The sequence below is a fragment of the Danio rerio genome, chromosome 2, assembly GCF_049306965.1.
Source record: "Danio rerio strain Tuebingen ecotype United States chromosome 2, GRCz12tu, whole genome shotgun sequence".
In the NCBI taxonomy this organism is placed as follows: Eukaryota; Metazoa; Chordata; class Actinopteri; order Cypriniformes; family Danionidae; genus Danio; species Danio rerio.
Genome location: NC_133177.1, coordinates 28,526,113 through 28,550,055, shown reverse-complemented (window position 1 = coordinate 28,550,055; position 23,943 = coordinate 28,526,113). Strand labels below are relative to the sequence as shown.

At 35.8% G+C, this 23,943-nt stretch overlaps 1 protein-coding gene across 1 annotated transcript in view; it reads right to left on the bottom strand.

Annotated features, from left to right (window-relative positions):
* ppp2r3a (protein phosphatase 2, regulatory subunit B'', alpha) overlaps positions 1-23,943 on the bottom strand; it is a 119,597-nt gene that overhangs the window by 76,700 nt on the left and 18,954 nt on the right. The window contains exon 2 of the mRNA XM_009298556.5: positions 17,641-17,708. The gene's annotated coding sequence lies outside the window, so the exon portion shown is untranslated. The remainder of the gene's footprint in view (positions 1-17,640; positions 17,709-23,943) is intronic.

Genomic DNA, 23,943 nt, shown 5'->3' with positions numbered 1-23,943 from the left:
CTTCTGCTGCTGTGAAAGTTCCAATAAGCACAGTGGCCTTCATCATAAATGGAAGATGTTTGGAACCACCAGGACTCTTCCTAGAGCTGTTTGGCTATCTAAGCTGAGTGATCGGGGGAGAAGGGCCTTAGACATCCTGAACAAAATACCTGCTTCAGAGGGCTCTTGACCTCAGACTGGGTGACGGCTCATCTTTCAGCAGGGTAATGACCCAAAGCACACCACCAAAATATCAATGGAGTGGCTTTACAACAACTTGGTGAATGTCCTTGGGTGGCCCAGCCAGAGCCCAGACCTAAATCCTATTCAGAGAGATCTGAAAATGGCTGTACACAGTCACTTCCCATCCAACCTGATAGAGCTTGAGAGGTACTGCAAAGAGGAATGGGCAAAAAATCCTTCACTTAAGGTGCAATTACATAAAATGTGTATCAATATATGTCAATGAAAAATAGCTACAGTACAAATAAAATTCATGAACTTTCTAGTTGGTTTCAAAGTCCCTGACAAAATGTGTAGTACCGTTAAGTCTCTAGTTAGAGCAAACATGAAGAACAAGTTTGTGAAAACTACATTTTAACTTATTTCAGGCGTCTAAACCAATTACACCCGCACCCCGTTCCATTTACATAATTAAATAAATAAACAAACATAGCGTACATGTATACAGACTTACATAAACATATACATATACATACAGTCAGGCCTGAAATTTTGGACTTGACTGTACATATAAAATTAATGAATACAAACTAGCACAAATGAAAAAAACTGAAAGTGAAAGTCCATTGCATGCTTTTAAAGCCATTCAAAAATAATTTGTCACTGGTTTATCATCTACTATAATGAACTATGAATACATATAAAAAAACACTGTATAGAGAATGTATATGTAGCACTTTTCATCACAACACAGAGCAGAATGGCCAACAACAGAAAAATAGGTTCCAGTACCAAGTACCATCACCAGCTCTTTCTCAGAAGAAAAATAATCGCTGTGACAAATTGACCCTGACCTGACCAGATACTAGTTCCACAGGGTCACATGAGAAGCAGGCGTCAACATGATCACCTCTCGTCTCCTCATGAGATGGCCAATCAGGACGGCTCCATTTACTGTCATATTTAGCTTTCTGAGCATGAAGAAAGACTTTCATGTCCTCCAAGCTACATGTCTCAAGGAAAGCACCATGAGAATCTCACTCAAGCATGGCAGACCTTTTAAAATCATTTGCGAAGGACTGACACCTACAATCTACCGAAGCATCATTAGTGTAAAAATCGAACACTGAACATAAAAGACAGGGTGAAAAGGACTTACACCTGCACTTAAAAAGATCTGTCCTTAAAAGGCCATTAGTGATGATTTTCACCTTCTAATTAACCGCCTCTGAAGAAACTGGATGCTTTCGAGAGACATCGATAAAATCCATGATTCTCCACGTCAGTTCTTGAGGGAAATCGAGCAAATTTACAGGAAGAGCAGAGACGACGCTCTAAAAATGTCTGCTTTATTTATGGCCACATCAGTGTGTGAGCGTCAGAGCTATTAGAGATCAATTATCACTGCAGCTCCAGGAATTCTGGGCAGAGCTGGACGGCCATTATTCCACACTGGATTGCTCTGGGAGTCGGGACCACTTCCTGACAGATCTTAACAGCCAGATACAAACAGCAGAACTGTAAAAATACACATAAAACATCTACAGAGTGCTGCCATCTTTCTCTGATAAGCCTTATCGCTTCCCGATTGCTCTCAACTGGCATGCAGTGGCACGTCAACACCATCTAAATATATATAAGAAACAAACTATAATCAACAATTCCTAGTCTTTTCCCTACTCTGTTATCTGTTTTTATTTAATGAGGTCATCCTGCAATCCCAAAACAAATAGTTTCAACATTGTGAGACTCCACCCTGGCTATAACCCATCTGAAAACATGAAAACAACACAGCGGCAATACAGAGATGAAGAATAAAAACTTTCATCTATTTAAAAAAATCTGAAATTATAAAATACGCAGACATGATAATTATCATAATATTTTTAGATTAAAAAAAGACTTTTTTCCATATTTCATGTTTGGAATTCTTACTGCAACTGCACTTATTTGATCAAAAATACAGTAACATTGTTAAATATTAATAAAAACACAAACTAGCTTTTATTTTAAAGAGCTTTTACACTTATTTCGCTTACGGCAAAGCTACATTTTTAGCAACAATTATGGCAGTTTTATACGTACTCTTACTCTCAGAGCCATTTATATCGAAATTGATATTTAGCAGCACCATGTAGGTGTTTCATAACACCTAATTTTTAGAGACGGGTCATTAGCCCAACGCTCAACCCCCGAACTGAAGGACAAGGACATACACACGTACACTATGGACAATTTAGCATACCCATTTCCCTTATAGCACATGTCTTTGCACTCAGAGCACCCGGAGGAAACCCATGCGAACACGGGGGGAACATGCAAACTCCACACAGAAATGGCAACTGACCCAACCGGAGCTCCAACCAGTGACCTTCTTCCTGTGAGCGCTACCCAGCGCGCCAATGTGCAGCTGTAGACAATTTTAACAAATTATATTTATTTAAAGCTTTCCATTGGTCCAGGGTCAGCATGAAAGACACTCAGGACAGTTTTTAACCCTTTAAGCCCACTAAACATTTTAGTGATTTTAAACCATTCAAGCACAGGTACTGAAGGCTCTAGCTTTACATGTAGATTATGTACAGCCCTGCAGATTACCTGTCCTTTGCAACGTCTTGCTCTTAAATGGAGAAATTCATATGCAATAAAGATAATGCTACAGTAATAACATGTATCCTAAGAAACAGTTAGTTATGTCTTAAGTTTAATAACTAAGTAAACTGATGTGTATTATTATATTAGGTCCAAGCATTAGGTCTTACAGTGCAGATATTTCACTTCTTGCTTAACTGAATACCTTTTGTAGATTAATTATACAAAAAAAAAACTTTTCACATTTTGTTGTGTACTTTTGTACTTGAACAAAACTGAAAAACGTAGAGCACTGTTTAATTTGTATTCTTCTTATTCTCTCTGTTATTGAATTTATTTGTGCTACTGCATGAAGTTTGCTTATTCTGTTCACTTGCCTTTAATAACGTTTTAAATGTGTACTTATTAGACTAGCAGTTACTGCTACATCAAATGATTGTGAGATGTAATTTGCAATCTTAAATATATGTCTCAACATCTGCTATTCATGAGAATAACATAAACATAAACATAGGCTAGCATAAATAAAAATAAAAATCCCTAGCATTGAGTCCTGTAACTATTGAAAAAAAGCGTTATTAGGGTTTCTGGAGGTTTCACCAAGTTAACTTTAAAACTTTTTAAGACATTTTAAGACCATTATGAATGAAATTTTAGACTCATAAAGGGCGAAACACAAAGGAATTTTTCAAATGGCCCAGATGGAAAAGAGTTGTATTTGCCCTACCAAAATAATTATAATTGAATAGTATGAATACATTTAATAACACAATTATATATTAATAATTTTAAAAATTATATTTTAGAAAAAATATTTTAGTTACTGTGTCAAAACAAGCAAGCTCTACTTGTATTCATACATGTTTTTTTTTCTAGAAACCCTGGTTACGTAATATTAAATAAATAAAGAAATATAGCAAAAAAAATTTAATAAATAAATGGTCCAATTTTATGTGAAAAGGTCCCATGAAATTAAAATAAAGTTTTTTTTAGATGTTAGTATCAGTACTGTTGGTTTTTATGATGTCTAGGCTAGTGTGCTCCAAAACATTGACTAAAGTTCCACTTGGAAGATATAAAACTGATATAAACATGTAAAGCTTGTTTGTCACTTCTGCCTATGGAGCAATGAATTTTTTTCACGTCAACTCAAAATACAGTTTCTCATCAAATCATACCTAATCAAATGCTCTCTAGTATCTGACAAGCCCCACCCCCTTCAGTATGCTTCTCATTTGCTTTTCATTGAATGCACTTCGAACTCAATCACTCTAACTGGCAGAGCGGTGATAAAAACAAAACACTATTGGCTATTTTTAAAAAAAGGAAAGGGGCTACACTATGTCCCACCCTCATTCCATGTTTTGGTTGAGATTACGTTAAACATCAAATAAAAATGCATATTTCAAAGCACTGTATAGGACCTTTAAGTGACCTTAACTACAAGCTACTTACAATGTACAATGTGTTTATATTGTGTTACACTTACGGTGCTATTAATTTTGTTTTTTAATTACAGAACACAAATATGTGCAGATATTTTTTATATTGCAAGTATAACGATAAAAGCTTTGTAACAAATTATGCATTTAAATATATAGATAATAATCAAGGCCACTTGATGTAAAGTGAGACCTCTTCAGTTGTTTTGTGTTCCATATGTGACTCTGTTCCATTGTTTAATTTAAATTGACTAACTTTTTACTGTACATTACACACAATTTGCAATTCTGGTTGCTTGCAAAAGTAGCGCACTTTTCAACAAGCAACTAACCTCAAGTGGAATGAGCAATGACTTCCCATGACAGACAAAGCAAGTATCTTGCTCATGTGCTCCTCCAGAAGGAGCCAGGAAACACCTGCTCTAAAACACACTGATGGGTCAGCCACGACACCCCATACATCTGCTTTATTTTCTCTCGCTAGTCTTGGAGGATCTGTGCAAACAGTGAATTAGCACATTACCACAGATGTCATGTCTCACAGCCATTCATCTTCTGTAGAGCGGGCAGTCGTTACCTTACTTCTGCCGTCTGATTAATATGCCAGGGGCGCGCTGCATAATGCAAATATTATTGCGCCAACCAGGAACGCTTAGTCCAGATGCTACAAATGTGAGTAATGACTTTAAAGGGACGCAGTTCTCTCATAAGTCGGATCGCGTCTGGCGCAGTTAAAGAAGGCGTCTGTTTTGCTAACCTCAGCAATGCGATTAGCCCTGCTCATGCTTCATAAAGCTGCACAAATAAAACACAGGTGCTGCTGCAACTCAAAACATCATGAGACTTTAGGCAGACTTTCAGGAGGACAACGTGTTTATGGCCATCACCAAAAATGAAACCCCTCCGTAATCCAATGACTGAGAAGCTGCAGTAGGTGTAATTAGCACATAATCGTCTCTTGTGGTTAAGACTAGTGGACTGTGTGGAAATAAGAGTGTGAAACCAGGCAGGGTTTGTGCGTGGCAGCTGCATTTGCTCCAGATCATGTGACTCCCGAGAAGGAGCCCCAACATCCCCGCTGTACTACAGAGAAGACCAGATAGGCCATAAATTGTCCCTCCATCCAAGTTACCATATTAAAACACATACTTGCATAGGGTAAACAAAAGAGTCCAACTGAAAAATGGCTCGAAGAAAGGTTTTAGTCCAGTCTGCATCTGGGACAGGTCAGACATATGGTGTAAACAAAGATGCTGGACAGGAAGTCCCAAACTAACATGCTCCATTATGAGACACTGAGACACCCTAAAAACGAATAAATCATCTGAGCTTCCGTGATCCAGCAGACCCAGCTGTATTTGCTGAGAGCTGCTATGATATAGTCCATTTAATGAGATGATTGCTGATAGAGGGTTAGCATGTGCTGCACATATGATTACCACTGAAAGCACTTATTTCATTAGCACTTCCAATTATCACTGAAAACTAAACCAGGAGCAGTAGCTGTAAAAGGTTTTGCTGATAATGGGTGTGCTAAAATAGTCAGAAAGATGATGCCAGCATGGGCTCATTCTGAAAACGTAGCCCTATATGCATCTGGAGATTGTGAATTATGTAGCCAGAGCTACGTATGGCTGCATTTTGTCTTTAAAACGAACAATACGGGGTGGTATGATGCTAGGCATGGGCCGCTATAAGATTGTGACCTCATATAAGATGATAACCTTGAATAAAATATTACGGTTTCACTGTATCACAGTATTGTATTACTCTAAAATGTGTTCTTTTAAAATGTCTAGGTACAAAAAAAAACAACAACTTTTTCTCCATTGAAGACAAAATATTTTATTTTAAGAAACATTTAAAAAATATTTAGGAACAGTGGCTTATAATGAGGGGGGTCCTTTTCTGCTGAAGATACTGTTGCCCTAAAAACTATATAAAATAGTCGGGGGAAAAAATCCCTGTATACTGTAGGAACAGCACTGGAGGAACAGCATATCAGAAAATGGCGGTTGTAAAACCTTGACTTTTGCCAAACCGCGGTATACCTTGAAACCGGTTATCATCCCATGCCCATATGACGCTGTTCCTTTTCTCGCTTACCTACTGACCGCTTATCTCCATATGGACAGCATTCGCACTGTTACCAGTTTGTCCAGTATCTCGACATGTACGAAAAAGTGCACACATCGGCGTCTGGTGTAATCGCAAAAACAAAAACTGCAAAAAAACGTAGCTCCAAGGACATATTTTGCTCTCTCAAGAAATGTATATAGGGGTACATAATCAGAATGAGCCTGGGTTGGATGATGCTGACAAATCCACTGGTACCACTAGTGGACTATATGCAATATATGTAACAGTATTAGCTAACATTCTATTACAGCAGGAATTCTCTAACTTTTTACCCTGCGACCCCCAAAATAACAATGCCAGTTACTCGCAAACCACAACATCCTATTACCTTGCACACAACGGTGCACAAATACCAATAGGCCCAAGTCTATTCATTGTTTATTTTTTTAGAACACCACTCAGAGACCTTTCTCCATGTTCAATTGTGGTCTGTATTTATTTTAATGCCGTAAAGGTGTCAGAAAGTTTAACTTGGTGCCATAAAATCAATGTCTTATTCTGTTGCTATGTCTTTAATATAACGCAATCACCACTGGGGTCGCAAAAACAAAATATTTTGAAAGGCTGACGACTTTATTAAGCCAAGCAACTCTCTCCCTCATTGTCCCATGACCCCCCAAGCAGTCCCGACCCCCACTTTGAGAACCACTGCTTTACAGTATTAGTCATTACTTCAAATAAACTTATTATTTCTTATTTTAGCTTTCATTTAAATACTCAGTTTTACACCACTAGAGTGTGCATATTCACAACAAACAAAGGTGTAGTGTGATGATGTCATGATGTGAGTTATTTACATCCTTGCATGTTCTTCAGGTCATGATCACATGGAGGAACAGCTCTGTTTTTTCATACTAAATACATTTTAAGGTTCCAGGCAGTGTAATAAAATGCACAACAAACAGTATTAAAGCATCTTTGGTATGTTTTCTAAAAAAAATCAAACAGGAAATTGAAGGTGCATGACATCATTGGCAAGGTAACACTTCACACTGTTCATGGCACTAATTAAAATAGATTTTTTCCTCTGGAACTAAATATACTTTAAAACATTTGGGACAATTTAAATATGTAAAGCAGCAAAATAAACATACACTGTATAAAATGTTGGGTTTCACACAATTCATTTATGTTGTACCAACACAAATCAATTAAGTTAACTTAATTGTTTTTGCAAATATTTTTTAAAGATTGAAGATAAAACAATTAAGTTGACCCTAAAACAACAAAAAAATTGTGTTGATTCAGCTCATCAGTTCAAGCAGTTTGAACAACAGATGTAGATGTAACACAGATGTATTGTTTTGTTCTTTAGTTATTTATTTAAACAATTAAAAATTGGGACAATTTAACAAGCAAAACAACTTTTAGAATTATATTTAAATATATTTTTACATTTAAATATTTTGATTTCATTTTAGAATTTAAGTCCATGTCAATGAATTGTTTAGTTTTGGTATTATTAGTTACTTAATATTATAAGAAACAAAATAACTCAGTAATTTATAGGACATAAAACGCTCTAACTCTCAGTGTAAATTAATGTGTATGAAAATTTGATTCACCACTGACAGTCAAAATGTAAAACTGTTATGATATTCAATGAGAGTGTTGCAGCCAATAATTATACATTTAGTGCAATACATTATGGTAAAGACAGAGCAGATTGGGTCTGCTTACTGCCATGATTTTTTATGAACTAGTTTGACTATAAAGATAAAACTGCATAATGGCTTTCAGTCAAGGTTTTAATGAAACTTTCAAATAGACACACTGCAGCCATAACTTATTTTTTTATTATTATTTTTCTTTTTTGTAAAGCCTTAATTAAACAATATGAGCTGCAAAAAGCACTATAAATGTGGTATATACTATACCATTTTCAAATGGGAAATTCCAATATTTAATTAGTTGAATTCATCTACAGTTGGACTGCTTAATTTTTTTCTAGCTGTACAAAAGAACTTGTTTTTGTTACTTTACATTACAAGATTGTATTTCTTACCATATTATTTAAATGTATTGTTCTAATTATAAACACACTTGATTATAGCAAAACCACATTTACAGTTTGCTATTTATTATATTATTTCCCAACAGTTTAATAAGAAGTTAAAAAACCCAAAGTTCAGTGGGTCTGTGCTGAAATTCAATTCAACTTAAACTCACAGAGCAGATTTAGATCTATGTGTGCGCTATGCGAATGTAGTAAGAAACCATATAATTTGTATTTTAATTCAAGCATAATTGCGCAACAGTCTCTCAGAATGACAGTAAAGAGTAAAAGTCTCATATTGAAGGCAGCTGGCTGATCATAATTTTCTACTGGAGTTCTCAGAGGAGATCTCAGTTGCCCAAGTATTATCACTGATACTTTAATTCAGATGGAGCCATAAACTGTTCTATTCTTGGAAAGCACTTCCCTGATTTTATGAGAGACATATGTCTTCATCAGAGGACTCATTACTGTCAAGTCTCTGTGTAAAGCTCCTTTCACCTAATGAGCATATATCATCATCTAAAACATTTAGCCATTATCAAATATACAGTAAGTAATACTAAAACGATCTCAAACTTCTACCTTAGTGTCACTTACTGTAAATGAAAGTTGCACACTCTTTCTTTTAAAGTGAACAGAAGCTATGATGAAACAAATATATAAGGTAATGCTGCATGACAGGTGATTGTTGATATGTCTAAGGATTTGGATGATTTTTTTCGTGGTTCCTGTGCATAATGAAGTGAGGAAAACAATCATATAAATGGCAGCATATGTTGGCCACAGTGCAGGGCTGCGATGTGGTGCCGGTGTTATGTTTTATTATGAGACTCGACTCTGCTGGAATGTGTGGCCAACAGATCTCTAATGCTGATGATATTGGGCGGAGCTTCGCTTTACAAGCTTATTTCCATGTCGAAACGGTCGCTTTTTAACTATAAAGGCAAATCTGAGAGGGAAATTGTATCAAACCCAACTTTATAGGTAGATAAGATGTTTAGCTTCTTAGTATTTTACCATTTTATCTTCGATGCCATCTACAGTACAATAAATGCAGGTAATTAAAGGTTAAAATTGTAAAATGGCTAAATCATCACGCCATTCCAAATTAGTATGACTTTCGTGACTTTATTTTATCCCTGTAGAACTACTTATTTAAAGAAGAACTACTTAAAGAGGATTTTTAGCTGAAACAATAGTCCTTAAATAGTCTTGCTCTGTTGAAGAAAAGAAAGTCAGTACAAACTGATTGGTCTGAAGGTTAGTATTAAAAAAAGTTCACCCAAAACTGTTACATCATTTATTCATCTTTAACTTGTTCCAAACCTGTATGAGTTTCTGTTGATCACAAAGGAAGATATACAGCAGAATGTTTGAAAAAACAGCCATTGACATCCGTATTATTATTTTTTTTTTTTATGTTAAAGGCTGCTATTTCTTTTTCTGCTTTTTCATTCTTCAGAATTCCTTTTTTTTTTTTGTGTGTGTGTGTGTGTGTGTGTGTTCAACAGAAGAGACAGGAGAGATTTTTGGTTGAACTAACCCATTAAAAATAAATTTTAGATTTTTGGTTAAACTATTATTTTAATTATTGTGCCATCCCGATAGCACTTTTAGTGTTTTATGAAAAAAAAGGCAGCCTTTACAAATTTGCTTGTTATGCTACAGTATCAATAAATACTGGAATACATTTTTATTCTAAAAACATTTCAAGAGCAAAAACAATTATTGGTAGACAATTTAGCCAATATGTGAAATATGAAAATTATAGCACTGTTTATCTAATGTGCTTCAATGATTAACCAGAAATCTTCTTTTAAAATGCTTTTATTGCCAAAATGCCAAAATAAACGCCAAAAAAGTTTGCTTAAAAATGTCTAGACAACAAAAAATTGTTAATAAATAAACAATTTAGCTATTTTTACCATGTACAAGTTTGATCTTTTTGCCAACTTTTTGTCTGTCTGTAGGGACAGATTTCTTGTTTATTTTTTAAACAGTTCAATCTTAGGCACTTCTGATCTGAGCTAGCATTGGTCAAAGATGACCATAATTTTTTTAAATTTTTTTTTTTATTACCAAGCACTACAAATTCACAAAAATCTCCTTTAATGTTAAGAATAATTTACCTACACCTTGGTTTTGTTACCCTACCCAACATTTTTAAGTTGCCTATCAATTTAAGCTTGAAAAGCTTAAGAATACAGTGTGCTAAGTTGTGTGTGCTAACTAAAGTGAATTATGTGTACCGCCAAAATAAATACCAACCACTAACTGACCAATTTAGTCCACAAGCTCCGCCCTAAATGAAACTACTTAATGAAAGGCGAAGTGTTTGTAATCTATTCTTAGTTTTGTCTTGGAGCATGTGATCCTCAGATCAGGTCTGAAGAGTCGAGGTCATGTCATGCAGGAGAGAGAGAGAGAACGCACAGGCTTCACACATCCATCCTCAGCTGTCTGACAGAGACAGGGTGGCTCCACTTCCCTCCATTCACAAGCCACTCTCAGAGAAGACAGCTCACTTTTAAACTGCACTTTGTAACAGAGAAGTGTGGTTTGCCTTCAGCAAATCCAAGCGCTGCTGCTGCTTCTCAAACCTCAAAGTCAAAGGAAGAACTGGCAGAGCTTCAGTTAGTGTCATTATAGTGTTGCATGTTTAGATAGAGCAGCTTCAAATGACCAGTGTTGGGAAGACTTCTTTAAATAATGGGTATCTTGCAGCTTTACTTTTGCAATACCACAATTTACAAGTAATGCTTAAAAAGTAGTCATCATATATTCTTACAAACAAAAAAATGCTTGCTACAGTCTATCCAGAAAACATATCAACACTAAATACAACCAATACAATATTCATTCATTCATTCATTCATTCATTCATTCATTCATTCATTCATGTATTCATTCATTTATTAATTATTTCATTCATTCATTCTTCTTCGGCCTTTATTCTTTGGCTTAGTACCTTATTTATCAGGGTCACCACAGCCGAACCACCAACCTATCCAGCATATGTTTTTACACAGCAGATGCCCTTCCAGCCACAACCTATCACTGGGAAATAACCATACACACTCATACACTACGGACAATTTAGCTTACCCAATTCAACTGTACCGCATGTCTTTGGACTGTGGGGGAAACCGTAGCACCCGAAGAAAACCCAAGCGAACGCAGGGAGAACATGCAAAGAAATGCCAACTGACCCAGCCGAGGCTCGAACCAGTGACATTCTTGCGGTGAGGCGACAGAACTACCTACTGCGCCACCGTCCCCCCCCATCCACCCCCCCCCCCCCACACACACACACACACACACACACACATTTAAATCTCTTTATTAAACACAACAAAAATGTAAACAAATATGCAACCTTAACATTTAACTATTAATACCAGCATATAAACATTGAACACAGATCATGGATGGATAGATGGATGGATGGATGGATGGATGGATGGATGGATGGAACTAATCATATACAACCAACCAGTAAATAACTAAATGCTATGCACTGAAATCTGTTTATTTACATGAGGGATGCTTTACTACACACTCCTGCTGCTGAAAAAAGCTATTTTGTTTTGAGACAGCTGACCTAATGTCATGCTACTAAAAATGTAATCATGTTAGTAATGCTGCCACATTTAGTTAGTAATTTCCCAACACTGAGTAAGACTCAAAAATAGCGAAGGCTGGTCAAAACTGTAGGAGCGGGTCAGTCTGCAGATTCTGGCTGAAAGCATCTGCAGTTTGGAGTCACTATATATTTGTTCTGGAGTTTGGAGTGATTTAGGAGAGCGGAAATGAAGCTCTTGAAATGAAATGAGAGACTTGTGATCTATTAGTCTGACAGACCCAAAACACCCCCATTACATGCATGCTCTAGGTCAATTAAAAAAAAACAGCAGCAATGAATGCAATAATGTTTAAATGAATGTGGTTGCATCATGTGTCATTTGCCCTGCAACAAAAATGATGCTAATTTGCCTTAGCAATGGTTACATAAAACCATTAAAAGCAAAAACAAAGTTGTCCGCCAACTATGTTTCAGGGAAAAATATTACCATTGCTATCCCTCAAAACCCATGGGGCTACATGGAGACGTGCTTCAGGCGCATCACTGTGGGCCGCTGGTGCTCGACTCAATCAGAAATGACAGGCATAGTCATAGTCTCCAACCACATGCTTGTGTTTTCACTCAGGCTTCACAAACGCCATCCTTACACTGGGTTTACTCCCATCATGCATTATTGCACAATAAATTACACAGAGCAGAGACCTCAGAACTTGCTTTTGTTTAAAAATATGTATTGAGGTCTAGACAGGTCTAAGTGAAAACACCTGGACTTTTTTCCCAAAGAAATGTGTCTATGGCTGCGAGTCAGACACATCTATAAAATATTAGCACAGTCTTTCATTAAAAGAAAAGTTTGGTATTTCAGCTGGCACTGTTTCTCATGATCCATGCTCTCAATATTTCAGCACAAGTACCCCTACCCAGCAAGCAAAGCAGTGCAGCAAACTTGTGATATAAACAGGAAAACTCATAATGCTGTGACAAAAACAAGATTACAAGAATCTGCATGTGCTTTATCAAAGGTTTTCAACATGATTTATGACAAAATGTTGTAATAAAATAATGCCATTAATTCTGTTTGATATTCACTGTCTTTTGCTGTTGGAATAAGTACTGCTTTCATAGATGAGTGCGGAGGAAACCGAGTGTGTGGTGTAAATCAACAGAGTTCAGAAATCAGTCATCAATTACTTAAATGAGAATTCAATTACTTAACAAATCAATACGAACTGCTTAGTACTGCATGATAAAAGGGCCAGTACACCTTCGCTTAATAAATATTTGTTGACCACAGGTTAGGGCAGCACAATATATTGTTTTAGCATCGATATCACAGTGTGCGTATCCACAATAGTCACATCGCAAAGCTATGCAATATTAAGTGAGAATTATAGTTGAGCAGGAGCTACAGAATTGTATTTAATAACTGCATTTCTACATAATCTTTAATGATTTATGCAAAAAAAAAATCTTACTTCAAATTTTTGTCTTGTTTCTATTCCAAATATCTACATTTCAAAGCGAAAACAAGATTATTTCACTCAACATACTGGCAGATAATTTAGCTTGTTTTAAGAAAAAAATTAATTTTGACTTATTTATTCTAAAGATGAAAACAAAACAATATTTTTACTTGCTCTAAGAATTTTTTGATATTTGGACTCCCAGAGGTTTGAAATATACTTGCGGTGGTGGCCTGATTAAAACAAACGTTTTACCCACAGTACATAGTTAACTATATGTGAAAAACAAAACATAATTTGATTTTTAACACTATTTTTTATTATTGTCTGTTTTAAACTTTTTCTTTTCAATGGGTCAATGTTAAAAAAAGACTATTAAAAATAAATTTTAAAAATCCATTATTTCTCTTTTATGCTATTCAGGAGCCATGTGCACACACTGACAAGTCTCTATCTCTCATTCAAGTTCAGGTTGTTTTATTGGCATGACATTTTGTACAGTATTGCCAAAGCCTCTTAGATGTATAAAATATGTTATCATTAAATTAATAAAATATACAGCAAATGAGAAATAAATGAGAGAAAAACGGGAAAACTCTGTGGGTCATCACACACAGTTCTCGCACACACAGAACGAGTAATATGAAACAGGTAAAGGAGAGAAGATTTTCCACTTCTTAATCACTTGCGGATGTTTGTTTAAATAAAAAGTCTAAAAGGGTGATAATAATAGTTAAGAAAAAATGTCTCTAAATATACTTAGGCGGCCGTTGATATACCTGGGCAGCCCGCCCAAGTAAAGTCTATGTGTGGGAAGCACTGAAAAGTAAGAAAAGCATTTTGTTTGCATTGTGATTATTCAGTTTCTCTACCTGAATACTGTTAGACTCCCCAGAAAAGCATCAAATAGTGCTTTTCAAACCATCTTGTGAAACTGTATTCATATAGCAATATTTATCAAAGAAAAATAAAATATTAAAATATCAGATTTTTCTAATATCGTACAGCCCGAATACATGATGAAGCTTTCACACACTGATTGACCCATGCAAAATATCCTGGACAGTGGAAAGAAATTTCTCTTTAAGTCACACATTTTAAATATACAAATTCAAGCATATCAGTGATTCTGGGGTCTTTCAGTGACAATGTGGTGTTTATAAATCCAACAAGTTAATTTTCCAATCATCCATTTCCAATCAAACATCTACATTTACTAGTCATCCATTCATCTATACTTATTTATACATACAGATTTTTTTTCTTTTTAAATATTTCCCAAATGTTGTTTAACAAAGCAAAGACATTTTCAAAGTATGTCTGATAATATTTTTTTTTCTTGAGAAAGTTTGATTTCTTTTATTTCGGCTAGAATAAAAGCAGTTTTTAATTTTTTAAAAATCATTTTAAGGTCAATATTATTAGCCCCTTTGAGCTATATATTTTAGATAGTCTACAGAATAAACCATCATTATACAATAACTTGCCTAATTACCCTAATCTGCCTAATTAACCTAATTTACCTAGTTAAGCCTTTAAATATCACTTTAAGCTGTCTTGAAAAATATCTAGTCAATATATTATTTACTGTCATCATGGCAAAGATAAAATAAATCAGTTATCAGAAATGAGTTATTAAAACTATTATGTTTAGAAATGTGTTGGGAAAAAAATCTGCTCTCAGTTTAACAGAAATTGGGGAAAAAAATAAACAGGGGGCTAATACTGTTATTCAGGAGGTCTTATAATTCTGACTTCAACTGTATACCATTTCATCCACCCAAACCATCCATATCTACTGTACCTGTTTATTAATTAATTCATTAATTCATTCATTCATTCATTCATTCATCCATATGTACCTATCTACCAATTCATCCACCTCAGCCCAGCCATCCAAACCATTAATTTCTGTCTTTCCATCTATACATTCATCCATTCACATGTCTATTTGTCTACCATCTCTATCGGTCTATTCATTTCTACCTGTTCTTCCATCCATCTACTCATATCTATCCACACATTCATTCATCTCAACCAATACATTCAACTCTATCTATCCATTCAACTCTACCTATCAATCCATTACTTTGTCTGGCTCTTTTCTTTTAAAGGGAACGTCACTTGAAGGGAGTGGTGACAGTATTTTCCCATAATGAGAAACAATCCAAAGACTAAAATGCTGGGAGGTTTCCTGGGTCGGCCTTACCTCACTCCTTGAGAATGTCCCATGAGTGCGAGGCCAGATCATGAGGTTGTTTTACCACCGCAGTAAGTGTGACTCATGTGTGTTTCTGAGCAGTGGTCTACACTCAAGTGGACTACATAGAGGCCTCCACAAAGCCGCCTTGATTTACAGGTTATGGCTCTGATTCAACGTCTTTAGAGAGTTTTCCTTTTCATCTGACTGGAATACGCGTTGTGAAGCGAGAGCTATAGGCTGCGTCATTATGCCATGTTTCAGTTTACTCTATGGCATGTAAAAGGCCCCCTGTCAGGAATATTACACTCAACAACTTATAAAACAGAAAAAAAAACATACAATTACTCGGCTCGAGCAGACACACAGGTGGTTGGTATGGTGCCTCTGGGGCTCAGTGGTGCAGAGGTAAAAGCTGCATGTTCTCCAGGCATTACATTTGCAGAAATACACAGTAAAAAAAGCCACACACACATTTGCTCCCCATAATGTGATGAAAACCAGAACCACACAAACGCACAGACAGACTTGTTCCTATATCTTAGTGGGGACTCACAGATGAAATACAAACCATATATTCTATCCCCTCCCCCACCCTACCCTTAAACCCAACCCTCACAGGAAACAATCTGCACTTTCACATTTACAAAATACTCAATTCTGTGTGATTTATAAGCATTTTAACCTATGAGGACCTTAATGTTGGTCCCCATGGTGACAAAAATCCCAATAAGTCTTTGTGCACTCAGGTTTAAGTCCCCACTGGGATATAAAACAAAAACAAATTACACACACACAAACATTTGGTCCATACAACGTTATGAATACTAGAACCGGACAGACAGACAGACAGACAGACAGACAGACAGACAGACACACACACACACACACACACACACACACACACACACACACACACACACACACAAACAAACACGAGCACACACACGCACAAACACATACTTATGGGCCTGGTGCAATAAGGCGCAAGAAGTGTTTGGCGCAATGTGTTGCTATTTTCAGACCAACTAAAAGCTGGTTTAGAGTCCAGTGCAGGTCCAAATGCTTAAACATTGCTTAATACACACTGGATATACAGCAATACACAAATATCTTTACATTTAAAAAGCAAAATTAAGGAATAAAATGTAACAAAAAAATTATTATTTTATAAATAAATATAAAAACCACAGCCTCAATCCTTTCATCATCCCTGGGTGCTTTTTTCAGTTTATTTATGACAATTTGCATTTTTAATGTAAGTAATGTTATTATATTTGTTTTCATAAAAACAAGATTTGTTTATAAAACAGGTAGATTTGTTCACCTTCGGAATTTGGAGACGTATTCATCATCATATTGGGCATAAAAATAGGATGTGTGTTTAGATATAACTCAGTTGTATGATCACACATCTATATTATTGTTCATTAATTCTTTTGCTAGAAATTAGACCTGAATTTAAAATAGTTTTGGAACAAATCTTTGCGCTTAATAAACTAAAAAAATATATTTATTTAGTCGAATGGATGTCTTCAGTGGAGTGAGTTTCCACAGTTTTTTTTTAATTCACAAAAGTAAAGGAGTAAAGAGTAAAAGTAAAGTAAAGAGAAAGTAAAGAGGCCAAATGAAGGAGGCTCAATCTTTATCCTCGTGCCGCAGATGATTTGATTAACTGTTTTCTCGCCAGTGAATCGTTCAGTTTTTCCACTTACAAAGTCCACCATGTAAATAGCAAATGAGCCATGGCTTGACACAACTGACTCTTAAAGAGAATGGGAGATGAGACTCTGATTGGTTTAATGAACGTTATATTCAAAACACACCCATAACTCATTAAGAGAATTAGCACAACCCTGTTAGACCATGCGTCAAGCTGCAGAGCTAATTTTTCTGTCCTTAAAATAGCAAAAGTAGATTGAGACACACCCTTAATGCTTTTGCACTTTAAACTTTGTGCCTAAATCGTTAAAATAGAGCTCTAAGAGTTTCATTAACACCATAACAAACAAACAACATCTGTCAACAACCACATTAGTTTTAGCTCTCCTGCTCCTTACCTGTATATTTTGAGTACAGCTCTAGCAAAGCGCAGCTCTTGCAGTCCAGATACAATTCATACTCCAACCTGTCGGATAAAGAGCACAAAACTAAGTAAGTTCAGAATAACAGGTGTTGTTAATATTCAACCAAACATTGACATTTTTACGAGAGAAAAAATTAAGCTTTTTAAAATGAAAGGCAGACGCACTATGCACCACTTTACCCTCCCTCCCTCTCTTTTGTTGTTTGCCCTTTTTAAGGCGAATAATCAAATTGTACACTTAAGTCTGTGTGAGGACTGCTTTTCCCTTGAAAATGACTAATTCAACCCACAATGCAGTGCTGCATGACACCATGAAAAAGCAGAACAACTCCACTGCATTAAAGTCTTAGTCTTAAGTGAATCGCTGGAACCAGTTTGCAATGTAATCACTGGCCTACTTAACTCAGAGAGCTTCTGACATGATGAGAAAAATCAATATAGATCTGCTCTTGTGTTAGTGTTCCCTTTAAATCAGATTTTTCGATACGCCATCCTTTCATACTCAGCAAATAAAAGGGGCATGTAATTAAAAAAGCTATTTCAGATGATATCAGTCAAAACGTCGTAAACATTGAGCAATGTTGAATTACTTCAAGTGCGGTTTTGCCGTGACTGTTTTCGTCATTACAAAGCTTCATTCGCTATAGCACTGAAGGAGAAATCATTTTTAAAAATGATTCATCACATCATTAAGACACCCGTCAAATGAAATCACAATTGCTGATTCATTCTTTCTGCGCACCCAGACTGGGTGGATGTGTTTATAAAAATAGGCTAAAAATAATTTATCGGTGACATTTGGAAGAAGTCTGTACTCCAAAACTCCACAGAGTAGTGACATATAAGTGCTTACTTATGCCACTCTGATATATTTAGCTGTTTGCGTAATGCACATACTGACTTCCCAAACTTAGTAGGTTCGATATGTTTCAATGTGTGCACGTATGCAGAAACCACAAAGGCCACAGCTCACCCCCGACTCAGTGTCATGAAAAGGGGAAAAAAATCATGATTGAGTAGGTGCAGACTTGTGGCCTGTAATATATTTTTCTTGTCAGGGGCGTAAATCCCAGAAGTTTGAAGGATTATTTTTCTTGGCCTTTAGCCCTTTGGTTTGTTTATCTCAGCCAACAGACTGACCAGACCTACAGATATCCCTATACATTCAACTAAACAAAGACATTTTTGCATCACAGCGTTCATTTCATGACAGATAAATCCAATTCTCATTACTTGACCAGTTAAAAAATTTGTCATCAATATGTCAAGATTTTAGTATTACAATAGATTCAACTATTTATTTCCATTAGCTAAATAACTGATTGGATTAGGATTACAATGATCTGGTTAACCATTAATCTCGATAGGCCTTTTGATGCGCTTAATTCTAATGAAAATTATATCACCACAATAATGATATTATTGTTCTGAAAAATAGACATTTTTCTATCAGCTAAATATAAAGTCTTTATTTTGAGGATGAAATTGGCAGTGTTTACAGAACATATCCAAATGTTTACTAATCTTTTCTGATAAACAATCCGTCTGCGCAGCTACTGAACTAGTAACCTCAGAGAGGTTGGGGCTATTTCAGGTTTGTATTTTTGGAAACATATAGATGAGCTCAGTGTTGACCTGACCTAAAGGTAAAAAGGCAAATATAACCCGGTCCCATTTTAAACACGGTGTGATAGGACCTAGTTTGGCAGATGCATGTGATATCAAAGCTAACAACAAATCAAAACAACAGAGAAAAGCAAAATCAAGTCTGATTTTGAGAAGTCAAGTCTGACTTACACACGGGTCATTTTAACAGTTTGAGACTCAATCACCTGCATGTTCTGTGTGAACAAAAGGATCATGAGGCCTATCCCTTTTATGCTTTTCATAACAAGCTCTCACAAGAAAGCTCCTTTCAGGTACTGAAAAGATAGTTACACAAAACAATTGTAATTTACAGCCATTATTGACCCACCCAGGGAGGAACCCCATGAGGACTGACTGAATCAGACTGGGTGTGAATCCATAACAAACTATGTATTTAAATGTCTGAAGTGAAATAATAAGGCATCAAAAACAAAACAGAGTGCCTGAACATAGTCAAGCAATGTATATGCATGATGCCTCAACAATTTCCAGATCCAAATTTAGAGAAATCACATGGCTGATATCCTTGATTTTCCATGAAATAAAAAAACATTTTGAACTATTGACCTTATTCTAAAATGCGGAAGTGCGCCTGTTTTTGCGATTGTCTTAGAACTTCCATTTAAGTCGCCTATGAAATGACAAGGAATAATAAACGGCAAAAAATGGTCAAACTACTTGTTCTACAAACAAATGTTTGCATGACTATACAGACCAAGAAGAATAATGTAACAAGGAAATATCAGTTTGCAACATCAAACAGCGAAACAAGCAGTTTTTAATGTCTAAAAATGAATGGAAGTGAATGAGACCGAAGTCTCGTGGCAAAAAGATTCAAATAGCAGCGCCTGCTCGTCTGTGGAGAATAAGGTCAACAGGCATTCAAAATTTTACCTACAAATGATTTTCTAAACTCAAAATGTTGCATCTAATGCCTAGGACACTTTAAACTAGCGTCAAAGAACCAAACCTGTCAACATTGGGATGTGAAAATAAGGGATATGCCCACAATAATAAGGGATATCTCTTATACCCCAATCCCCAAATTACTAAATCTGTTCTTCTGGAGCTGTTTAAATGTAAATAAACAGTTAAACAGTCAGTAATATGTTTTATCATTATTATTTACAAAAGAAAAAATAAATAGTATACAGTTGAAGTCAGAATTATTAGTCCCCCTTTTAATTTTTTTTCTTTTTTTAAATATTTCCCAAATGATGTTTAACAGAACAAGGAAATTTTCACAGTATGTCTGATAATATTGTTTCTTCTGGGGAAAGTCTTATTTGTTTTATTTTTTAAGCCATTTTAAGGACAAAATTATTAGCCCCTTTAAGCTATATATTTTTGATAGTCTACAGAACAAACATTATTATACAATAACTTGCCTAATTACCATAACCTGCCTAGTTAACCTAATTAACCCAGTTAAGCCTTTAAATGTCATTTTAAGCTGTATAGAAGTGTCTTGAAAAATATCTACTCAAATATTAATTACTGTCATCATGGCAAAGAAAAAAATTTATCAGTTATTAGAAATGAGTTATTAAAACTATTATGTTTAGAAATGTGTTGAAAAAAATCTTCTCAAATCTTCCCCAAATCTTCTCCGTTAAACAGAAATTGGGGAAAACGGAACTAATAATTCAAAGGGGCTAATAATTGTGACTTCAGCTGTACATTAGCAGCAAAAAAAATTAGCAAACAGTTCAGCTCATTAAAATGAATAGCTATTATAAACGAATAGAATCAGGTTATCAAATCTTATAGTTTTTTTCTTCACTGTATCACCTACGCATTCTGAATAAAGAGCAATGAATAAAACTCTCGTTTATTTGGATTTTTCGTTTGATTACAATAAATAACAGGTGTTACTTTAAAAATGCACAGATCTAGCGTTATAATGAAAGCATTTGACTGCTTTTAGAACTTTTTATGCTTATTTAGGACAAAATTAGTTGTGTTTGAAAAAACCCAACAAGAACGACATCTTTAGATGTTACGATAATTAATTATGTGTATATGTCTGTTCAAACACGCATCCAAAACCCAGACTTTCTCTCCGCTTCAAATAGTGCATACAGAATCTGTTTGGGAAACAGCATCTATTTATCACTATAGAGTGCGTCAGCTGAATGTCACGCACTGCTATATGACTGTTTTGAGGATTGCACAGGGGGGGCGATGGCACCTGTAATGGAAAGGAAAGGGGATCCCACTGTTTCTTTATTTATTTCAAAGTGTTTTCATTCCTAAATAAAAATGAAACCACAGAACAGATTCACATTTAAGAGCAAGGGGCGGTCCTTGGTGGTTTGACGGTATGGGTTGTATAAAGGGAGGATCGGCTCTTTAATATTTATTGCCACCCTTTAGAGAATGACTAAAAATACAGGAGAAATACAGGAAAATACCTTTACATGATGATAGTGGGATATCACTGTAAAATACGGGAGAATGCCTGGAAAAACAAGAGGGTTGACAGTTATGCAAACAACTAGCAGTGCTGAAAACCGACATTGCTGTTGACTGCGTCTGGACGAAAAAACTGCACACAAACACACAAAATGGACAGCTGACTTAAAAGAGAACATATATTCTGCACCTACATGAGAGGATGTATCTTTCTATACCTGCAGGTGACATTAGTGTGTATTTTCATCCCACAAAGGGGAAGTGGAACTAGTACTAAACGCATGCAAACCCTAAATAAAGCATTTACACTTCTTGCTCACCACAAAGGGATTTAAACCATATAAAATTGAATAAAATTAAAGAAATGTGATAAATGACAGCTGGTTTCTTTGTGTTCCCTCTTGACTTATGTCATTTGCTTGGTTATATCACTTTAGTTTTTGTTCTTGTTCACTCTCTTTCACCTCTCTTTTCAATTCTACAAGCTGAATTAGACCACATGCATAGATATATACATTAGATATCGCATACGGACCCTGAGCATGCATCAACATCACCGCCACATTTGTACAGTACTCCCAGGACAAAAGTCATTCAACCGCAGTAGTCAAGACTAAAGCCAATGTGAAGATGCTGGACTTTAGCGCTGTGTACAGGTGTAGTAACGAGCAAAGAAAGAAAACAAAGCACAAAGGCAGAACATTTCATAGATAAGATTTCATTTTTTTACGTTTTTGTATGGTATGAACTTTTGTGCTAAACAAGTAACATTTTTGATGATACTTACTGCATTCACTATAACGCAAAGTAGCACCAACTTGCACTAAATACTCAGCTTATGCTAGTTTTGTTGAATAAAATAGGCAAACTATGTAAATGAAATATGAATACTAGACGCTGCAGTGCCAGAAACTTGTATTACTGTCGGCTAAGTGACATAACGGAGATTCACTCACAAACGAATCACTCACTTTGTTAGCATTAGAAGTGAGAGCAGGAGAGGGGGTGTGTTTCAGGACATGGATTAGATCAAGTTTAACAGGGAGGAAGATAATACATTTCCATGCACACAAACACACTCTTTGTCAGCAATACCCATGCGGTAGGCATGGGCTAGTATAAGACTCTGACGGTATGATAACCTTGGATAAAAATATCACAGTTTGATTGCATTGTGATTACTGCTTTAAAATATATTATTTTTAAATGTCTGGGTACAAAACAGAAAAAAATTTCCCCCTTGAACACGATGTATTATATTATGATAAACATTTAAAATATTTTGGTGCTGTAAACATGTCTGGCTAAAAAAATCTAATTAATCGTTGACTTCTGCTGTCTTCATTAGTTACTAAAACACTGATTTCTTTACAATTTAAAATGGCATCTTTGGATGTTTTTTTCTGCTGGAGATACTGCTGTCCTAAAAAACGGTCAATAAAAAATCTTACTCCTACATTAGGAACGGTATAGCAGAACATTTTGGGGATTTTAAAACCTTGACTTTTCCAAACTGCGGTATACCTTGAAAACAGTTATCGTCCCATGCCTACTGTGCGGTCACTTATCCATCGATGTAGAAAAGTGATGTAAAATGATGATTTTTGCAATTGAAAAAAAAATTGCATACTGACCATTGGGAAAACTCCCGATCATAGATATATCTATATACCTGTGTATATCACTGGATATGGATGGCCAGTCCTCCACTGCACCTTGGTCCTGCATTCACTTCAAAGGAGCTCTACCCTGTACTAAAATGGCGGCTCTATTGTCGCATTCCTTCCAATAGACAACAACAGGGTAGGCGACATCTAAAGTAAATTTCTATGGACCACATGTAGAGGACTACTTATTTTCTCAGAAATGTACACATTGATATGTTATCATATTTCTTACTTAATTTAAAACTTCAGGGCAAAAGATAAAATGATTAAAATGTAGAAATATAAAGGAAATATTATCAAAATGTAAATATTGTACTGGCGAGGCAGTGGCGCAGTAGGTAGTGCTGTCGCCTCATAGCAAGAAGGTCGCTGGGTCGCTGGTTCAAACCTCGGCTCAGTTGACGTTTCTGTGTGGAGTTTGCATCTCCCTGCCTTTGCGTGGGTTTCCTCCGAGTGCTCCGGTTACCCCCAAAGTCCAAAGACATGTGGCACAGGTGAATTGGGTAGGCTAAATTGTCCGTAGTGTATGAGTGCGAGTGTGGATGTTT